Genomic DNA, 21,007 nt, shown 5'->3' with positions numbered 1-21,007 from the left:
GTTTCCCCTGCAGCAAAAATCCTTCCAATTCCCCTCCTATAGCAGTAGGTTACTGCTCAGGCTCTCTTTAGCATTGTCACTATTTTCTCCCCCCCTTCCTTCCTCCAACGGTGTACACCACAGGACAAAGAAGGGATGAACTGTCAAAATCGATGTGCCACTCTGCTGCTGAAATACTGAGCAAAGGCTATTAATAAAGAAAACTGAAGCCTAGATTGTTCTGGGAATCTGATTCAGAACACTGTTTCCAGTCCACTTCCATTTTGGACATCAGTGAGAGAGAACAGCACTGTACCTACTGTGAAAGACAGACAGAAAAAAAAAAAAAAGAACAAAGATAAGAACAATAAGGTTGGGAACCTACATGGGACTAGTAGCACAACCCAACAGACAATCTCATCAATATCCATGCGCATCAGCTAATTCCAGGCAAACTTACTTACTGTTTGCACTAGTCAGTCTGCAAGTAATCTAGATGAACCACAGGACATCCTGCAAAGTAAAACTGATCAAAAAGCCTAACAAACAGCTGCCAGAGCTGAAAAGTTGTCCCAGTAAGCCCTTTTCAGCCAACAAGGATGGAAAGGACAGAGAGATTACTTAGGCTGGGTGGCTCTAGTGGTTATTATATTGTGGAAATGAGTAGACTTGGGTATCAAGAGTAATAAGAAATTTCCAGTGTATCAAAACAAGAGTCATAAGAGGAAACCAAAATAGTTTCCACTCTCTCCGAACAGTTTCTCTTAATTCTGAGGAAAAAAAAAAAAGAGCTGGCAAGCATGCCCAGTAATAATGCAAGGTCTGAAGGTATTTCTATGAAACCACCTGTCAGTATGGGTAAGAGTGATTAAACACAGCAAGATCTGAGACAGGCTTTTCAAGAAACCTCAGCAGTCATATTTTGCAGGCTGGTGTGTATGTTATTTGCAGTTATATACGTCTATTATCCTGACTGGTACTCACCATGAGAGACCTGGGAGTAGCCCTAAAAGGCACTGCACTCAGGTGAAGTCAATAAAGCAGAACAGGGCTATACTTCAGGGCGTAGCTTTCTACCTGACATTTTCAGAGGTTTTTAAAAGAGGCTCCTTATGCTCAAATTACAGTTGCTTCTCTGGAGGAGTAGCATGAATTAATGTGGTTTGCCACATATTTTGAAATCTGTTCATGGGAGGGAAGCAGCAATACAGGTGAATTGGTTGGGGTTTCTTTTTAAGTGACTACTAAGAATTTATTTTTCTTAGTGCAGGGACTATATGCAGAATTATAATTTTGGCTGATGAGTTAGTCCAGAAACTGAACTTGCAGCCAAAGGATAACCTGCTTTAGGAATAAGAAAGAAAAATCCCTTGATGAAGTTGTTTACAGTGTACTTTTCCAAGCCAAGAAACACAGATGAGCCTGATATAGACCATCTGGTATACTACAAGAATTGCAAACATCATTAAAGAAAACTGCATCTTGGGAGACAGTTAAACCTTCTGAAGGGGCAAATGGCTTCCCACCAAGAACAGAGTTAAACCCCATTGCTGGACTGTTGGCCTGATCCCCACTTGAGTTTCTCAAAGTTGATGGGCTTAAGGCTGTGGAATGTACCCACATTCATCAAAAGAGAAGCAGCTTAAAGTTTGAATTTAAGTGCTTTCAAGGTGTGATAACAGTCAAAGTTGGAAACCTGATGGAGACCCAACTTATGTTTTTGAAGCTGTTGTCTGTCAATCTGAGACAGCAAGGATTGTCTGAACCACGTAGTCTAACTGCTACTCTCATCCAGCACTAAGTACTCATATTTCATACCTTCCTTTCATCAGCACTGCTAGGATTCTTGACTGTGCTAAAAGATACGATACACATGTTGTGCCATCTTCTCTGGAGAGGAAGAAATAAAAGCACGTAGAAAAGAATGAACAGATTGGGAAATAATTTAAGCTGAGCAGAAGTTATTTCTGAGGAAAAGCACTCAGCATGCCAAAGTGACAGGTAATATCTAACTAGCCTGAAATCTATTTAAGAAAAATCTGGTGGTGGTCATGGGGAGGCTGCAGTGTGTCTGACAAATATGTCGTCTCTGGGGATTTCTCAGGGAGGAACTATTACTACACAACTAGAGGCAGGGGGCTCAATTCACTTCTGTCTTTCACTAAGTATAATCCATTAAGCTTGTGCAGGCATGTACAAAAAGATTTTAAATAATGAAGTGTGGTGCCTTCCATCAACATGTCCCTAGGAAGGAAAACTCAGAAGGTGGCCTGGTGCAGTACAGGCGCAAGTGAGCTCTTAGAGAGCCATGGAGAATGAATCAGGGGACAGAGCCAGGAAAGTCACAAAAGACTAAAAGGTAAAATGGTGCTGGGAAAGCTCTGGCCAGACAGCACAGGTGACAGTAGCTGTAGGAGTCTGAGACCCCTGGGAGCTCTGCTTGCCCACAACTCTTAGCCACTCAGCTATTCTTCAGTGTGTTGCTGTCCCAAGGCTTCTTGGGCAATGCAACAAGATTTATTGTAGCTGTGGGCTCCTGCTCTTTGCCTTTCCTAGTTGCTTATGTATTGCTTTCTTAGTCCTTTTCTATATCTTTGCCTGGTCCAGAGATTTCCCCTTGGCTGCATTCTTTCCTTTGCTCTTATCTCTACCTGTCAGCCACTGACAAACTTCTTAGGAACAGACACATAGATCATAGAATAGTTTTATCTGGAAGGGATTTCCACAGGTCATCAGGTTCAACTCTTGCTCAAAGCAGGACTACCTTTGGTCAAGTTGCTCAAGGACTTCTCCAGTCTCCAACAAGGGAGGCTGGACCACATGCCCAAAGACACTGTGCAATATTTGTTCACCATTATTACAAAAATATATCAGATTTTCCCTTGCAAGTGGGGGCATTGACTCTCAGCATTTCACTGCTTTTTTCCACAGAGACTTTTGCTAGAAGGACCTGATGCAAGAGTGGAATATAGGGTTCATTGTCATATTTCATTGGGTTTTGGGGGGTTTTGTCTTTGAAGTTTGATGATCCATTTTATAGACCCTCACATTGCTTTGGACAACTCCAAGCAAACAGCATGGGAAGCAGGGAAAAATATGTCATATTACCCTTTATGCAAGTTTACCATAGTCACTTTAAAACTTAGAGGACTTTAAATGCAAGGCCAGGCTCTATCTAATCTCTTTCCAAATCCTTAAGAAGGGATTTCAGGGTAGTAACAAGTAAGGAGCCATATTCCCTTTGTATCATGCAGCATCCACCCAGAAAACATGTTTTTTTGGTCTTGAAGTGCATTCTCCAGTAGAGTGTAGTGCCTTGGGCTGTGCCAGACCTTCTGTAAGTAGCAGAGATGCAAACTGTCTCCTGACCTCCCTCCTCCTCACCCACTAATCAGCTACAAGAGTACACAGTAGGGAAGATAGGCATGTCTAACTCGAGCATTTCTGGAGACTGACAGAGTGTGCTCACTGCAGCTTTCTGTGTGATGATTATGGATGCTGATGGGAACAGCGAGCGTTTATTTTAGTTGACATACTAGTCCTGGAGCTTCATATAAAGGTTCTCTCACACAAAGCAGAACTTGGAATTTGTTTTTGTGAAAGCACAGGTATTCCTGCCTGGTACTGAGAAACGCTGGGCATTTTGTCACCTCTGAAGATAATTCTTAAGTGTTAATCCACTATAACGGATGCTATGGTAAATCCTCAAAGAAAGATGCCCCTTTCCTTGGGCTGGTATTCTTAACTTGCTGACCTGATTTTAGAGCTCAGATCAGTTATTTAATGTGTTTTATGCACTTCTCATCCTTCTCTTTCCTTTCCAGGGGTCAGCTGTCCTGGGGAACCCACACATTTTTCCTCTTTCATTGAACAAGGCTTTAGGACAATCACAGCAGGCAGTCTTAAGAAGAATTAGGTACACAAAAGACAACTTTAGTCAGTCAATATTAGCCTCCAGTAAGACCGAATTTTAAAAGACCTAACAGTTTTAGTTTACTACTGAATGGCCCAAACTTGTCTACTAATCTTTCTTACTTAGTTTAGAAGTGAATGAACCCAGTATTGTTTCATGAATCCGCAGTAGAAGATTCCCCCCTCCAATAACCTTTCTAGGTTGCTTCAGCTTGTTTAACCCATTAAAGTATATTTAATTACATGTATTTCTTTCCATTCTGGTGCCTTAGGCTCAGTTACACTCAGTAAAATGGAAATTCATAGAATCAAAGTTTTCAATTGGAAGTAATCTTTAAAGCTTATCTAGTTCAAGCCCTCTGCAATAAGCAGGGACACCTTCAACCAGATCAAATTGCTCAGAGCCTCATCCAACCTGACCTTGACTGTTTGCAGGGACAGGGCATCTACCACCTCTCTGAGCAACCCATTCCAGTGTTTCACCAATCATTGTTTAAAAAAAAAAAAAAAGTCTTCCTTATCTAGTCTGAATCTACCCTCCTTTAGCTTAATACCATTACCCCTTGTCCTATTGCTACAGGCCTTACTAGAAAGCCTGTCCCTATCATTCTTATAAGCCCCCTTTATTGAAAGGCTGCAATAAGGTCTCCCCAGAACATTCTTCAGGCTAAACCACACCAACTCTCTCACCTTTCTTCATCAGAGAGGCTTTCCATCCCACTGATCATTTTTGTGGCCCTCTGGACCTACTCCAAGAGGTCCAGGTTTTTCCTGTACCGAGAACTCCAGAGCTGGATACAGTGCTCCAGATGGGGTCTCACCAGAGCAGAGCTGAGTGAGAGAATCACCTCCCTCAATCTGCTGGCCATGCTACAAGTGGACATTGCCAGCTCATGTCCAGCTTTTCATCTACTAGTACCCCCAAGTCCTTCTCCACAGGGCTGCTCTCAATCCCTCCATCCCCCAGCCTGTATTGATAGTGGGTGTTGCCCCAACCCAGGTGCAGGACCTTGCACTTGGCCTTGTTGAACCTCATGAGGTTCACATGGGCCCACTTCTCAAGCTTGTCCAGATCCCTCTGGATGATACCCCATCCCTCAGATGTGTCAACCCCACCACTCAGCTTGGTGTTTTCTGCAAACTTGCTGAGGGTGCACTCAGTCCCACTGTCTGTCACTGATGAAGATATTGAACAGTCCCGGTCCCAGTGCAGACCCCTGAGGGACACCACTTGTCACCAATCGCCATCTGGACAGTGAGCTATTAACCACTACTCTCTGGTTGTAACCATTCACTGAGTTCCTCATCCACTGAACAGTCCATCCATCAAATCCATATCTCTCCAGTTTAGAGAGAAGGATGTTGTGGGGGACTGTCAAAGGCCTTACAGAAGTCCAGACAGATGACATTCATAGCTCTTCCCTTGTTCACTGATGTAGTCACTATCACAGAAGGCCACCAGGTTGATCAGGCAAGACTGGCCCGTGGTGAAGCCATGCTGGCTGTCTCAAATCACCTCCCTGTCCTCCATGCGCCTTAGCATAGCTTCTAGGAGGATCTGTTCCACGATCTTCCCAGACAAAGGTGAGGGTGACAGTCAGTAGTTCCCAGGGTCCTCCTTTCTACCCTTTTTAAAAATAGGTGCAATGTTTGCCTTTTTCCAGTCACCAGGAACTTCACCTGACTTCCATGACTTTTCAAATATCACAGAGAGTGACTTGACAACTACATCAGCCAGTTCCCTCAGGACTCTGAGATGCATCTCATCAGGTCCCATAGACTTCCATAGGTTCAGGTTCCTCAGGTGGTCACAAACCTGCTCCCTGAGTCCCTGCCTTGCAGTCTATCTGCTCAAGAGGAGTGGGAAGAGAGGTGGTCAGTAAAGACCAAGACAACAAAAAAAAGTCTGAGTGCTTTAGCCTTCTCCTCATTGTGCCCAACTAAAATACAGCTATAAATCACTTAAAGGTCAGTTCAAATTTGTTGTCAATACAGCAATTATGTGAGAAAACTACTAACATGGAGAAGGTGATAGCCCTAGTTTTTTCATGTGGAGCACCACAACTGTAGCAGAGGCTAATGACAGAGCCCAGGCCTAAGATTAGTTACTACTCCCAATACGCAGCACTAAATCTAATAGCTGTTCTTTCCTCCAAAACCAGTTCTGTGAACAATGAAATTGTCCATTAAAAATGGAAAATGAGATCCCACTCTTGCTTTATTTCTTTTTACACTTCTTTTAAATCCAACCTCAACCTTACAATGAGAAATTAAATCCTTTACGATGCTATATATACATTCCTGCTGCACAGCTTTCCCATTGATACTTATTTCCCCCACCACATCATTTGATGGAGTGCAGGCTAAGGTACTTGTATTCCCAGTTCTTTGACACCTGTTAAGAAGGAAGACAAACTCTACCGTCCCCAGCACAGCCCAGATGTACTAGACACATCCCTGACCTTGTTCTATTTCTTCCCAAGTCACTCTTTCTACAGGAAAGATTCTTTCAGTGGAAAGACTTGAAGGAACACCCAAAACACCAGGAATTTCAGAAATAGCTCTCCATGTTTATAGCTATTCTCATCTCCTATGGGCTTCTTACATAATTATATATCTGATGTGTTCTATCGCACCCAGATGGCACGCTGTTAATGCCAAAAAAATAATCTGTGTAAATTAATAGGATAAGCCAAGTGGTTGTGAAATTTAAAGATCACATTTAAAATGTAGCTTTTCTTCAGGTTTCGTTATTCTACTTTATATCCTTCACAGCTTTTAACAGACAAGGTTAAAATCAGCACAAAACTGCTGATAAAATAGTTAATTCCTCACAGTTGAGCCCCAGGTACAGGGCTCTGCATTCTGCTGCCACCAACACCTTTCATTCCTCCAATTACCAATTTCTGTGCTCATTTACAGAAGCTTCCTGGGTCCCTTCCGAGATCCTGATTGAGTCTATTGATTCGGTCCCACCTTATTATTTCACTCATTCCTCTGAGATCTGAGCTACATGCTAATAGCTTACCTGCTTGTGAACTAGTCAGAGCTTTGCATCCTACTGCAGTTGTGTTGGAGGAGTACACACAAATATGCAGGCAACAGATATGTAGCAGCTCCTAGTTATTTCAGCTTCTGCTCTCCTCAGGGTGGGTTGTCAGTGTTCATTCCTCTAACAAAATCTTCCTGAGCAAGTTGACTTTAAGCAACAAGAATACTGCAGATACCATCCACATCAAGCAGCACTGGCAGTTTCCTCTCCATGCCAAGGGCTTGTTTGAGTGGAAATTCACTACACTTGGACATTCTGAAATGGCTCTTGGTGTGAATCTAGACTTATAATAGCTCATACCAAAACTGTTACACCCTAATGCCTGTTCTGATTATTTTAAGTACCAAACTGTAGCAGCAGTTTTGCCAGAAGCAGCAGCAAACACGCTGGAGTAAGAGGGTGCTGACAGCTGCTGGTGTTTTACATAGGAGATCACAGAACCCTACTTTGATCTGGATTGCTTTAAGTGTTAGTTGCTGCCTAGAGCGCTTTACAGTAAATGCTCCTTCCTCTGAGGTGAACTGCTATAGAAAATTCTAGTTGAAAAAAAAATCAAGTATCATTAGACACAGCTAAAGAAAAGCTTCTTAAGGACATTACAGTAGCATTTTCACTTCTAGAGAAACACTTATCTGGCAGTGATGTTTGTACAGATTAGTAAGTGTTTAAATTCAGTTATGTAACTTCAACTATTGTTTCAAGGGCAAGGATAATCTTCCAAGTGTAGTTTATCTACATATATTTTCAAAACAATATATTTACCTGATATGATTGGCATCTCTAACAGCTTCTTACTAGTCTGTCCATTTTGCCTCCTTTCTGGATAGATGTCTCTAAGTCCAGATGCCTCCTCAGCAAGGCAGGGCTGCTAACCTAGAAGCAAAAATGATGACCCTGAAGTCCTGCCATTGAGCTGTCTCATCTCCCAGAGCTCTAGACTCAGGTGGTAGCAACTTGTCTGGGGCCCTCAAGCAGCCAGTGGTTGCCAGTGAACCACCCCAACAGGTGGGCTTGCCCTCCAACTGAACTCCTCTTTGCCTTTTGATGCCAGGCTTAGTTTTGGCCCTCACTCAATTGCAGCTCTTCTCTCCCTCAGTCGCGATGACAGTACTTTCTGTGCCCCCATGCCAAATGCTGCAGTGCATGGATACTTCCCAGGTTTATTGCAATGAATCAGCCTTGGAGAGATGTAGTCTGGAAGTATTTCATTACAGAGGCCTCTCATGTCAGCTGAGCTTTAAAGAAGCATACCTTAGAGAATAGGAGGTAAAAGTTGTGCTTCTACAGGAAGGATGAAAAGTTATACTTGAAAGCTGGGAGTAGGAAACAAAAGTCTGAGGTCCATGGGGCAGTTTGGAGGATTCATAAGAGCTTGTCCCATGACAGAATATAACACTGCATTTGGATATAGGTCTGACACTACAACTGGCTTTCTTTCTATGCAAGTTAGCCAAGCCACAGATGTTTAAAGACTGCAGCTGTGGGTTCACAGAAGTCCATGCACAAGGACATGGAGGTTTTGTTTTCTGCTTCACTAGTAGTAATTTGTAATAAAGAAACTCAATTATAACAATTATTTACTTATAGGCACACATACATATTGTTTTGAGGTGTTTCTGGTGCAATACAAATTGCTCCCAGGAGCCGGGCTAACTGATGGTAGGGAAGTCTCTCTTCATGGATGCTTTGCAGCAGAGTCCACAGTCAGCCAGGTGCCCCTGGTGAGGGTCTGCTCTGTCCAGATCTCACACAGAGAAGCTTGTGCAGAAAAGCTCATCTTGGGTAGAGAGTGAGTTTTTACACTTTTTACAGGTTTCTGCTTTCCTGGAAGGTCAGTTTATTTTCAGTTTCTTTGTTCTGTACTTAAAGACATTTCTGCTCCCAGCTAAGCTTATCAGGGATATCTCAGGCTCCCAGCTGAGAATGTATTATTATTTGACAGTATGTTTCCAGTGTGACCTTGTCACCTTTATGGCTACTCCATCACCAGTACACCAGACAGAATGAAGTGATCATGCTACTTTGTACATCTGTACATGCAACTTCCTAATGAAGTTTTGTTGCCTAAGCCCTTGGCTATGGGGCAGTAGCTGGAGTCTTATAAATTCCTAGTTATGAAAGATTAATCTCTGCCCAGAAGTGTGGTGCCAGTAGCACAGCACTTACACCTTATACTGTCATGTGTTATCCAAGTGCATTGACTTCCTTTCAGTTTCAATGTGTCAAGAAATGTTAATGCAAGAGCATGGTTTAAAACCATGCAGGTCTCCTGGAAGAGAAGAATCTTGTCCACAAACAAGTAGTCCAAGTAAACACATTCCTGCGCAACATGAACCCCCACAGTCACCACCACTGAATGTTCTTTTCTTCTGGCAATGCAGATTCAGATTCCTGTATATTTAGTCTCAGAGGGAAAGATTTATCCGCTTTAACACCTTTAAGGATGCCTAGAAGACAGAATCAATAAAGACTGATTGCTGTCCTACAAGTCTCTTGACAATTTGATTGGGGTAGAAATGTGAGAAACATCTATTGGCAACTTGTGTTAATATTCTATTCACTCAAAATGTCCAAGGTATAGTCCAAGAGTTACACAATACCTTATTTCTTCCGATTTCATGGGAGAGACTTTCAATTTGAAATAATCCAGCACCACACAGATTTGTTCTGACATTTCAGGACTCTAGCCCACCATTGCCACCTCTCTGCTAGAACTCCTACAGGGCAGAATAGGAAATTACTTTTCAATAGGAATAGCACTAGGTTAAGTGGAGAATGTCCACTATGTTGTTCTTCATTCAGCAGCTGATATGGGTTCACTGAAACAGATGTGGTCCTGGTACAGCCTCCCTTCCCATCTTACAGTTCAGAGTGGTAACAAGACAGGAGACTAAGGCCAAGAACAGGAGAACAAGCTGGGAAAAAACCCCATTACCTTCCCCACTCCACACTCAAGTCTCAGGGTAAAGATGAAACAGCCTAGTTTAACTATTAATTTACAGCTACTTTTATTTTTATAATCGATAGATTACTTGCATTTTAGCTATGGCATTTAAAGGAGGAAAAAATCCTTGTTATAAAAGGTTACAGAAGACAAAAGTTGTGATATAGAAAGTTAGAGAGACAGAAATTCTACAGTTTTCTGGATCTCCCAGTAAATAGGTGGAAGGTATGCCAAGTTCTGGCAGAAGTTGTAGGGTTTTTAGAGGAATTGATTTATAAGATTCAGCAGACTATGTTAGAGTATGACAAGATTATTGCAAGTCTCCCATCTCAAAAGCTACCTCAGTTTCCTGCTTTGCGCAGGGAAACTTTAACTGCAGACCCACAAACCATCTCTTCCCAGATAAAAACACTAAATGTCACAGCCCTGTGAACTTGCTTTATGTGAGGCACATATCAGATAAACCAATTACAGGTACTTGTCTCTGAAACAGAACCAGGTATATTGATTGAACTAGCATTCATACTACACTTAAAGAAATCAGACAAGACCAGAACTGCCTCCATTGCAGTTTAGTGTCTGATACAGGCCTACAAGTCACCACAGCAAGGCATGCAAGACAATTTTATTGTTGCAGTGTATTTTCTCAGAATCCACAGAGAAAGTGTTTCTACTTATTCTAGCAAGTAGATAGCAACTACTATTGAGTCACTGTACTCTCTCCACTTTAGTTTCCTTCCCTTCTTTGGTTTATCCTCTAGGCTTAAACACACACTTCCACACTTAGTCCAACATTTCTCTCCATTTGCAATCACCACAGGAATTAGCACAAGCCAGGCCCTTTTTCAGCAAGGTATGGAAGATCCAAATGGATACAAGACAGATATTTCACCTTCATAGCAAAAACCCAAGCCCCTTTTGACAAGACTCTTACCCCCTAGGAACAGCTGCAAGCTGGGTGGCAACAAGGCAGCAACACCCCAACACCCCCAAAGAGGAGTACCTGAGCAAGAAGAACCAGGGTAACCATAGTCAGCAACTGTATCTGCAGAAATAAGGCAGCTCCAAGCACAAGACGGCATTAGTGACAGCAGCTCTCCAGACACAGCACACAAACACCGCACCTCCAGCAAGGCCTAAGCCTCAGGCCTGGGTTTAAATGCAGCTCCTGGGCCAGTGGGCGGATGGGCCGTGCGTGGAGGCCCCGCGTGAGGCTGATCAGGATAATTAGCGCCTGCTGACCTGTTCAGGGCCCTGACAACGCCACGCTCCACTCCTCTCTGGGTTTTGTGAGGAGGAAAGAGTGCACACAGGCCTGATGGAAGCTGGTGCAGTTCATTCACGCTTTAGTGGAGCTTAGGCACAATTAACAGTTAAGTTTTGCGCTATCCCTGTATAAATATGCTCTTGCATGTTATTGGTGTGTTGAACCTCACAAGCGAGGAAAAATAAGAAATTGATGCATTTGAAAGCTGAAAATATTTAGACATCCCTTTTCTCCTACTGACTGTGGTCTTCACATACACAACTCCCTGGTCTAGGTTATAATCTGCCACAGACACAGAAAATACTAAGCACATGGAAAAGAAATGTCATCTGAAGATAGGCAGCTAGCCTTGAGATTTGAAGGGCAAGTTGCTAGCTCCCTGTATATTATCAGATTCTCCAGACCTTTCAGAAGCCATCCAGCTTTAAAGAGCATGTGTTAGTACTTGTGCAGCATCCAGTACACAACTGCTTGATGATAAAATGTTTGATGGTTGAAAAGTTTTTCTGTTTGAAAAAAAAAAAAAAATCGGAGATTTATCCTCAACCTGTTTTAACTACTTAGTCTTAACTTATTTGGTAAAGGAATTACAATTCTGGTTGAGACTTTATTGACCAGGTGCTCTTCTGGACTGAAATACTGCTGCTCTGACAAGTTAACTTGAAACATACCCCATCTGCCTTGGTGACCTCAAGGGCATTTGTTGTAGCTCATAGCTAATCTTCGCTCACTGCTGTGAATAGAATTGTGAACACCAGCGGACCCTCATTTTCTGCCTTAGAGACAGTTGCTGATTAGTACTGCCGTATGGGATTTGCTGCAGTGTATTATATAGTATCTCTGATAAAATTGTACAGTCCCTAAAGAATGTATAACAAATAATTATGCAAGCAAGAAGAGATAATAGATGTATTATAATAAAATAGAGATACATCATATAACTATATAATCATGTATAATGTATATTTATTCCAATATCTCTGATAACATACAGATATATATGGATAATAACAATATTCCATATAATAATATCTAAATATAATACTGGTGATATCTATAGAGATCTATTTTATATTGAGAGAGAGAGAGAGAAGTATCTCTATAGCAAGAGAGATATAAATCTATATATAAAAACTGTAATAAATTCTATTTGGAAGCTTCTTCAGAGCAGTGGGTAGCAGCTTGAAGTGAGAGTGCTACAGAAGATACCCTGCATACAAGAATTTCTATCTCTTTTTATCTGCATGCATCCTCTATTGTCTGCACCTAAGAAAGGAATTAGAAATTACTCAGTTTTATCTTCACTGAAACCACTTACACTACTGAGCTCACATTATTTGGACAATCTACTAAATCTCCCCTCTGTAAGACCTGTGTGCAGAGTAAGAAAGTCAGGAACCCACTGGGTGATGGGTTTTATAGATTCTAGCAGCTGATGTACCTTTAGTCCTTCGAACTCTGGTAAAGTCACTGTATTATCAAGTGTCTGAAGAGGAATGATGTATCACACTACTCTGGCAATTCTACTTTGGCCAATGGCAATCTTGTGTCTTGTGTGGTTTAAAACTACCTAGAAAGTCTTGTAAAGACTGATAGAAAATTTTATGCTCTCCCTGGCTTGTTTATTTTACCGAGTAAGATGATTCAAGCTAGATTTGAATCACTTTGTGCTTGCAAGGCATTACCTCTAATAATCTAGCTGGCGGCATAATATTAACTACCTAGACAACTTTGAGACAGTCATGAAGTGACATGAAGGATGTTGAAAGACTTCATATAAGGACTGACACATCATATCTGGCTTATCAGAAACCTTTTGAAATTTGAGTGTATAAAGGCTCATGGCTATGGCTCCACCTTTGGAGGAAACTGGAACGTCTGAACCTCTCTCCTCCAGCATTTTTCTTGCAAAGGAGGTATAATAATAAGACTGCAATAAACTATGCACTGACTAAGTCTTATTAAGACTGTCAAGAGAGACTGGCAAGTGGGGAAAACTTCAATTTTCTGGGCACAGCAAGAAATGTCTTATGCTGCGAAGCCACTGACATGATTTCAGGTGTTGATTGCTAGAAAGTGAGTTGGCTTTTGACAGCTTCCCTTCATCTGAGCAACTGATGGTCTGGGTTGCACTGAGGTGAAGGCTGCTTGCTAATTGCCCTCTCACAATGCTGTCTGGCAAACCTTCACTGTCTTTGTGTCAGCAATGAAAGCTTCAGCTGGAATAGCAGCTTCTTGGCTCTGTCTTTGAAGGGAGTAATATACAGGTGACACAATCCTGAAGTGCTGTTTTTCTGCCTCCTAATAAAAGAAGCACGATACAAGGAAGGATGTAGGACAGGTTTGCACAGACAGTAAGTTCCTGTCTGTTATTAAATGTTTTTTATAGCAGTAGCTCAGAGAAAACTCAGTCAAGAGGAGAAAACCTTCCTTTTAGATGTGAAGGTGTGCTCCATGAATTAATGATCTGAATTAGAGATGTCAAGTGATTGTCATTTTGGATATTGTTTACAGAGGATATTTAAATAGCCCACATAGCATATTCAGAATTTCATTTAAAAGAAAACTTTTATTTTCAGTCACTGAAAATATAATCTTTTAGATATACACTCATGGTGAAATGGCACAGCGTTCCCTTCCCAAAGCTCCAAAGTGGACCAGCTAGGGACTGAGGGCTCTGAAGTTCTTATCCCTTATTTAGATAATTGGGTTATAGCTGTATGTATATCTGTCTACCTACATCTATGACTGACTCTTCAATATAGATTAAAAATAACTTCTTGGTTCAAAGTTCAGATCTCAGATCTTAGGATATTTGAGAATTTAAGCTGCATATGCACATCTGCTTTAGCATTGCTGCATATGCATTATGATATAGATGTGACAATGTACAGTTTCTTGACCTTGTGGGTTTTTCTCAGAGCACTTGCTTCATTTGACCCTAAAAGAAACTTGTTTTTCTGTTGAATGATGCTGGGTAACATCATGCTTAAGTAAAAATACTGTTAAAAAATGTTATTAGTGTGGGTAAAATAGGTCCATTCTTGCTTCTCCCTGATTTTGAGTGCAGTGAGACAACATAACAATTTGCTACTGGAAATTGCATCATCCCTAACCAATATCAGGTAAAACAACCGTTATTCACTGGTTTTAATACCTGCCCTGAGAAAGAAATTCAGAAGACATCCCTAACAAGAACCAATTAACTAAGTACCCCTGATGATCTTCAGTAACATCCTAAGAGTTATAAAGGCCTGCTATCCCATAGGAAAGAGACAGCAAAGAATCCTTTAGCCAAGCATAAATCTCATTTTAAATGAGATTATAAACATGCTGACCAGCTGACCCAATTTTACTTCTGCTTATAATACCATACAATTCAAAAATTTTAACTCCTATTGACGTCAGCAATAGCAGTAGTTATTCTCTTTCTAAAGCAGTGAAAGCCATTTCTCTACCACTGTTGCAAGAGAACTCCACAGTGACATATCATCATAATTAAAATAATAACAGATCTTCCCACAATTTCATTAAGCAACTTGCCTCTGCCAAAAAAAAAAAAAAAAAAAAAAAAAAAAAAAAAAAAAAAAAAAAAGAACGTGATAAGTATAGGGAGTAAACACTTCAGGGGTAGGTAGAAAGTTCCATGATTTAATCAGTCAGGTCTGCCCATCTGCATGGAAAACACAGCTTCTAACCCGTGCTCTGTGGGAACTGGGAGGGGAGGCCAGAGAGAAGTTTTCAAATTGCCAGATGAAGCTGACACCGAAATGCATGTCTTCAGCTCTGTTGTTGTGCCCCTGGCAAACTAAAATCATATACAATACTTAGGGAAAATCAGCGTTGCATTCATTCATTTACTTTTTTTTCATGTTTCATCCTCAAACTATAGTTTTGGGGTTTTTTTGTCTCTTTAAAAAGCTTAGAAATTTGCATTCTTGTGATAATTTTTACTTTTTCAGATTATACTTTTCCCTGCTTTTTCCATGCTTTTTTCTTATTTATTCCACAGATATTTTCTATCCTCCTTATCTGTTTGCCCCTCATCCCTTGCTTCCTTTTCTAAGTGAAAGTAGACTCAATACATCTCAGCTTGATGATCATCTCTAATTTCCACCCTTAGTTTGCTTTGAACTAGCAATTATTGGATGAATAAGAACCTGTCTGTAGAATTACATCATTTAATTAACCAAGAAGGATACAAAATGCCCAATGTGCTTGGAAAAGACAGAAAAAGTAAAAATAAGTGTCTTGTATGAAGCGCTATAGCACTAGCAAGACGTTATCCCAACTGGTGACATGCCCTCTCGTGGTCATACGGCTCCAAGAGCAATCCCTTCTTTTAATTAAGGGCAGGCTACTGTTCAGCTGGTACTGAAGCATTTTAGTTTTTAAAGCACGTGTTAGAGCCCTAAAGGGTGAGTTTGCCAGACAGAACCGTTCTACAAGGAGAAAAAGATCGGTTAGGAAAAAGTGAAATCACGTGTTGAACTGTCCCCACAGTTTTGGGGTATGGTTTTGTGGCAGTATCCTAGAAATACAGATCAACATTCCCTATTCAGAAATAAAACCGGACTTCATCAGTCAGCTTGTGTATATTGTGTACTTTCTACAGACTCGTGATGTTATAGATTGAATCCTAAAGCTAAATAAGCAGACTGGGAAGACCTAAGACATAGTGCCAAGACTTAATTTCTTTCCAAATGTTAGATGCAATTTCTGATCTGCAGTTGAATATAGATCAGAAATACAGATTTAGTCTGCAGGTAAATATTGTTGATTAGTTCCACAATTGATTCTTACTGAAAATAACAAGGTACACTTGTTTTGCAGGATAAAGTACTCTGATTTAATTAGGAATATGCAATTATGTTCTTCTCTGGGTTTGAATGGATAGTACGCTAATTTTAGAGACTGAATCCGAAGTTATTCATATGGGATGAATCAGCTGTCTTCATTTATATTCAATTTGAGCTAGGCATCACATCTTTGAGTCATTGTAATTTCTGCCAGAACTGAAGCCCCTGATTGCTCTTGCCACAAATGTGCTGAATGATGCAGAAAGCAGCATTACATCTGCTGTTACACCACTAGTTAAAATGTATTTTAATCTCCTAAAAACATTGTACCACCATTTTCATTATCTATACCTACACATACCGATAGAGACACGCAGAAGAAAAGAAAGTTTCATTTGCAACTTAAAATCTCTGAAAGTGATGACTGTGGTGTACACAATTTCACAGAACACCTTTGGTGCCCATTATTCAGGAACTTGGTCTTCATGGCAGGTGCAGTCATATGGCATCGATAAAGAAATTTGCATCGGTTTACATTTAATGGCCTTTACACTAGAAAGTGTGCTCAAGGTTATTAAATAACAAATACCAGATATTCACAAAACACAAAAATCAGAAACTCTGTAACTTCATTTTTATCCCTCCCTTACAGATTCTGCCAGGACATCCCTGGATGCTTGTAAAGGTTGCCCCAGTTTGGACACAAGAACAGTAATCTCACTGAAATCTGACAGTATTAGGGCAATATAGCAGCCAGACTTCTATTCAGTGTAAAATCCACAACAGCACAATGCCATTTTCTGCCTGTTATTGCCCCAGTTGTATTTGTATGTTTTATTATTCTTGCCTGAAGTTTTTAATCAATGTTTGTGTATCAGATTTCTCCTCTCTCTCTCTTTTTTTTTTTTTTTTTTTTTTTTTTTTTATCCCCAATCTGCAAAAAGATGTTGATTTCTGATTGTCATCCAGCGTGTGTTTTTTCTCAGCTGGGTTTAAGCTGGTTCACTGTATCAACCCATGTATCATCTCCACATAAATCTGTATTAAATTATGCAGAGTTATTGGAGGCTGGAGAACTCCTAGCCACTTTTTGGAGGTGACGATCCTGATCTCTCATTGAAGCAGGATTCCCTGAGTTAGAATCTAACTGTGGACTTTTTTGTGCTCTTAAAAACATGTTTCCTCAGGCTGGTTTATTCCTCCCGGGTTATTGCTGTCCATATGCTCACCATATGTGCACCAGTGGTACCGGCTTGCTCTAATAGCAACCTGGTGGCACTGGAGCTTAGGGAGTCCTGTCTACATTTGCTGGGTCCCAATTGCCTTCTCTGCCAGCAGCATGAAGGGCAAGGGAGAAGGGTCTAATGCATCTGTTTTTCCATTTTAGTGCCCCTGGAAAATGTCCCCAAAGCGATCCTATGGCTAGTTATGCCAGCTGTGGAGCTTCTTTGTCCTTACAGGACAAGACAGAAAAGCAACAATTTCAGGATAAGTTCAAGTCTGAAGTTAGAAAAATCATCACGATGCAAATTGTCTATTGAATCAAGCTTCATATTTCTCATACATACGTCAATAGAACAGCCTGGTATGAGTGGCTGGATAACCACAAATACTGAATATTTCTAGGGAAAAAATGTCCTTCTATAGTTTTATTACTATGGTTACTTTCTCAGATAAAATATAACAGCTTAGCCTTTCTAATCAAGCAAAAATAGATGGACTTAAAATAAGACTGGAAGATAGGTGCATAAAACTGCTCTGACAAATCTGGGCCATAGTTCATATAGCTTTGATTATGCACTTCTAAAGAAGGGAAGTGCTCATTGAAGTTAATGAATATTTTGGTTCCTTATCAACTTGTGGATCAGAGCCTTGATATAAACACAGCTGGTGTGTGTTCAACATCTTCTACTGCTCCACAACTTATAGGATGTCATTTAAGGAGGAGGTCTTGTGAGGAAAGTTAGCTTGAGTTTGGCAGAAGTAGATGATGTAAGCACTTTACCACAGAAACATATAAAAATATGCCTAAAGCTTTTAAACTCCCTGCCACCCCACCCCCCAATTTAAACAAGTTTTAGATTACATATTGCATAAAATACCATCATACTTATAAATTATATATGAAATTTATGGGAAATAGTTAACCTGTTATCGACAAGTAACTAGATTTTTTTATTTACTTTCACATCATAGTACATCTATTTTATTTGATTTTAAAATTCTGTGACTGCAGATTAACATTTGATGTCTATCTGAGCTTTCTACACATAACTTCTGTGGGAACAGTGGGCCTGCTTAAGGTACTGCCATGCTGTATGATGAGCTGCAGTGAACTGGATGTTTTATCTATAAATACTTCAATGATGATTCAAAAAAAAAAAATTATCACTCCTGTTTATGGAATTTCTCCCAAAAATCTGGACTTTGGTTGATCTCAAGGTTAGGCAATATAAGCAGAAATATGAAAAAGATCTTGGATTGGGGTTCAAGTGGGCGCAGTCCTGGTTTCTCAGTTGTCATCACTGGACAAATACCAGTTTTGTACTTGTTTACAAATCCATTTTTCTTTCAAAGAGAACGGAGACATCTGGGACAATGATGTACTGCTTGGTCTCTCTCTGTGTGTGTTCAACACAGAATTACTGCAAGACAAAAGCATGGTCAGACACCATGACCATGGGACACACCAAGCATCTCCATACCTTGCAGTCACAAGCACTCAAAAGATGCAATGACTATTTTGTCAGAGTTTTGTTGTTGTTTAGCAACACTTAACCTTGTGTTGGACACCCAGGCTGTGATGCAATTAAAGTAGAATTCACTAAAGGAACAAATAACAGCAGAAAGTTGTCTAGCCAGCCTAATGAGAAACAGTGAAGAAGCGAAGAGAGAAATAAAGTTTAAACTCTGTTCTCATTCCTCAAGAGTAACTGAGAGTGACCATCTCACTCTATATTCTGGATACTAATTTCTCTAGAGTTTAATCAAATCAGATCACCCCTTTTCCTTGAAGAGTTCTGCACACCGAGCATGTGTTTCCATTATAATGCCATCCTGGTTGCCAGGAGCCAGGCTGCTTTTTAGTTTAATCAGTGGAATTTAATACAAGTTGGTTGAGTAACTGCTGATTTTATTGACATTCCCAGCCCTGAGACTGAAGCTCAGAGCTCCCTTATGGATGAGAGTTTCCCCTATATTGGATCAAAGACTGTAAATTATTCCTATTGACTTTAAAAATGACAATGATGAGATAGAAATAGAGACCATTTTAAAAAAAGCTGTTTATTATGAAAGAAGGTTTAAGTTGAACTACATTTTTTATGATGGTTTTGTTGCACATCCTGAGTTTGTATGCTTACTATACCAGTATCAGATTGTAGGTGAGACAAAACCTCTGTGGTTACCTCATTTTACAAATTATGCAGACTAAATATCCAAATAACTGATAGGAGTTGTCTATGGAAATCAACAGTCTATGGGAAGTTTTACCATAGTAAATGTGCTCTTTAGTTTAGTTCCCTCTACTACAGCATTGTAATTCATTACAACCAGTGTCAGTGAAGCTACTCTTTATTGTACATTAAAAATGACAAAAATGCACCTCAAACAGCTTAAAATCTCACATCATGTTAAATATGTTAACACATATACATACATGCACCTACAGATGTATCCCATAAGTGTATTTATTCAAGATTTATACACAGATGTTTCTGCCTATCTTTGGTCAATGACAATCATCAGTTGTATAATAGAATATCGCTATTCTCAAGCAAAATGTAGAAAAGGAAAATTAGGATAACATTTTTAGGAATCCAAGTTTGACAGTTTTATTAGTGAGCATTTAGTGACATTTATTAATGAGTTAAGCCTTTGATACACTGTCTTGCACTGTTTGAAAAAGCTCTGTTGGGAGGTCAGAATAATAATTCATTTGTGTTGGATGAGTGGTGCCTGATACTGTGATCCTTGCTGTTGGAGTTTTTTTCCAGTACGTACATTTGAGTCCAGCAGGCTGTCTGACATGATACAGCATTCATATGGATTCTAAAATAACCTCTCTCCCTCATTTGATATTTATTTTAGGAGCACACAAAACAAAGGAGAGGGAAATGCTGCCACTGGTAGTATCACCAGAAGTTAGAAGTTTCCTGCCCCTAGGGATTCACGGCATCTCTTATAAACCTGCTACCTGTCACCTTGATGCTTCCTCACACAAGGCTTGTCTACTTAGGTATAGTTAGTAAAGTTAAGGTGAAGGAACTAATGCATCAAAGGTGGTGAACATCAAATGAAACCTCTCTGGATGCTCTGACTCAGTGACCCAGGGCGGGGGGGAAAAAAGCTTAAGTATAGCTGATGCATAAAGTGAAGTACTAAGGCCAGTTTACTTCTGATGGGAGCACTGATTTTATTCTCTGTTTAATTCTGAGCCCAATATGCTGATCTTCATGTACTTCATGCATCTGGGTGAATCGACCAAACTCTCTATTTAGTCCCACAGCCCTTGTAATACAAAAAAGAACTTAATTTGAAATCTGTGTGGCATTGCCTGAATGCAAAAACTGGCATCAGAAGAGAATAGCTATAGTGACACTACTGAATTATCTTTAATATTACCACTGTCAGATAGTGGTGATCATCCAAATAACATCTTTGACTTTCAGGTAGACACACTAAGGTTGTGCTGCATGTGTCTGAAAATCCCATTGAAGATGTGCCTATTCAGAATGAGGAATGATTTGCATTTATACTGTATCTCTGCTTCTGCATTACTCTCTTCTCCTCAAATGCTGCTCCAGTTACGTTGCCAAGTTCCCATGAATCTGGACCAGAACTTATGCTTATAAATAAAATTAATACGTCACAGTTCATAATTAAGTCTTCTTTAAGAAAACATTTCATGGCCTCAGTATGGTAAAAACACATTGTAGCTGTTCTTTCTGTTTTCTACTGTCCACTGCAACCTTCTGAGAAGACACTAGTGAATAGCTCAGAAAAGAAGAACACCGAGTTTTATCATGTGAGAGGTAAAATATACGAAATGTTTA

The sequence above is a fragment of the Athene cunicularia genome, assembly GCF_003259725.1.
Source record: "Athene cunicularia isolate RWA chromosome 5 unlocalized genomic scaffold, athCun1 chr5_part1, whole genome shotgun sequence".
In the NCBI taxonomy this organism is placed as follows: Eukaryota; Metazoa; Chordata; class Aves; order Strigiformes; family Strigidae; genus Athene; species Athene cunicularia.
Note: the sequence above shows the minus strand (reverse complement) of the source record.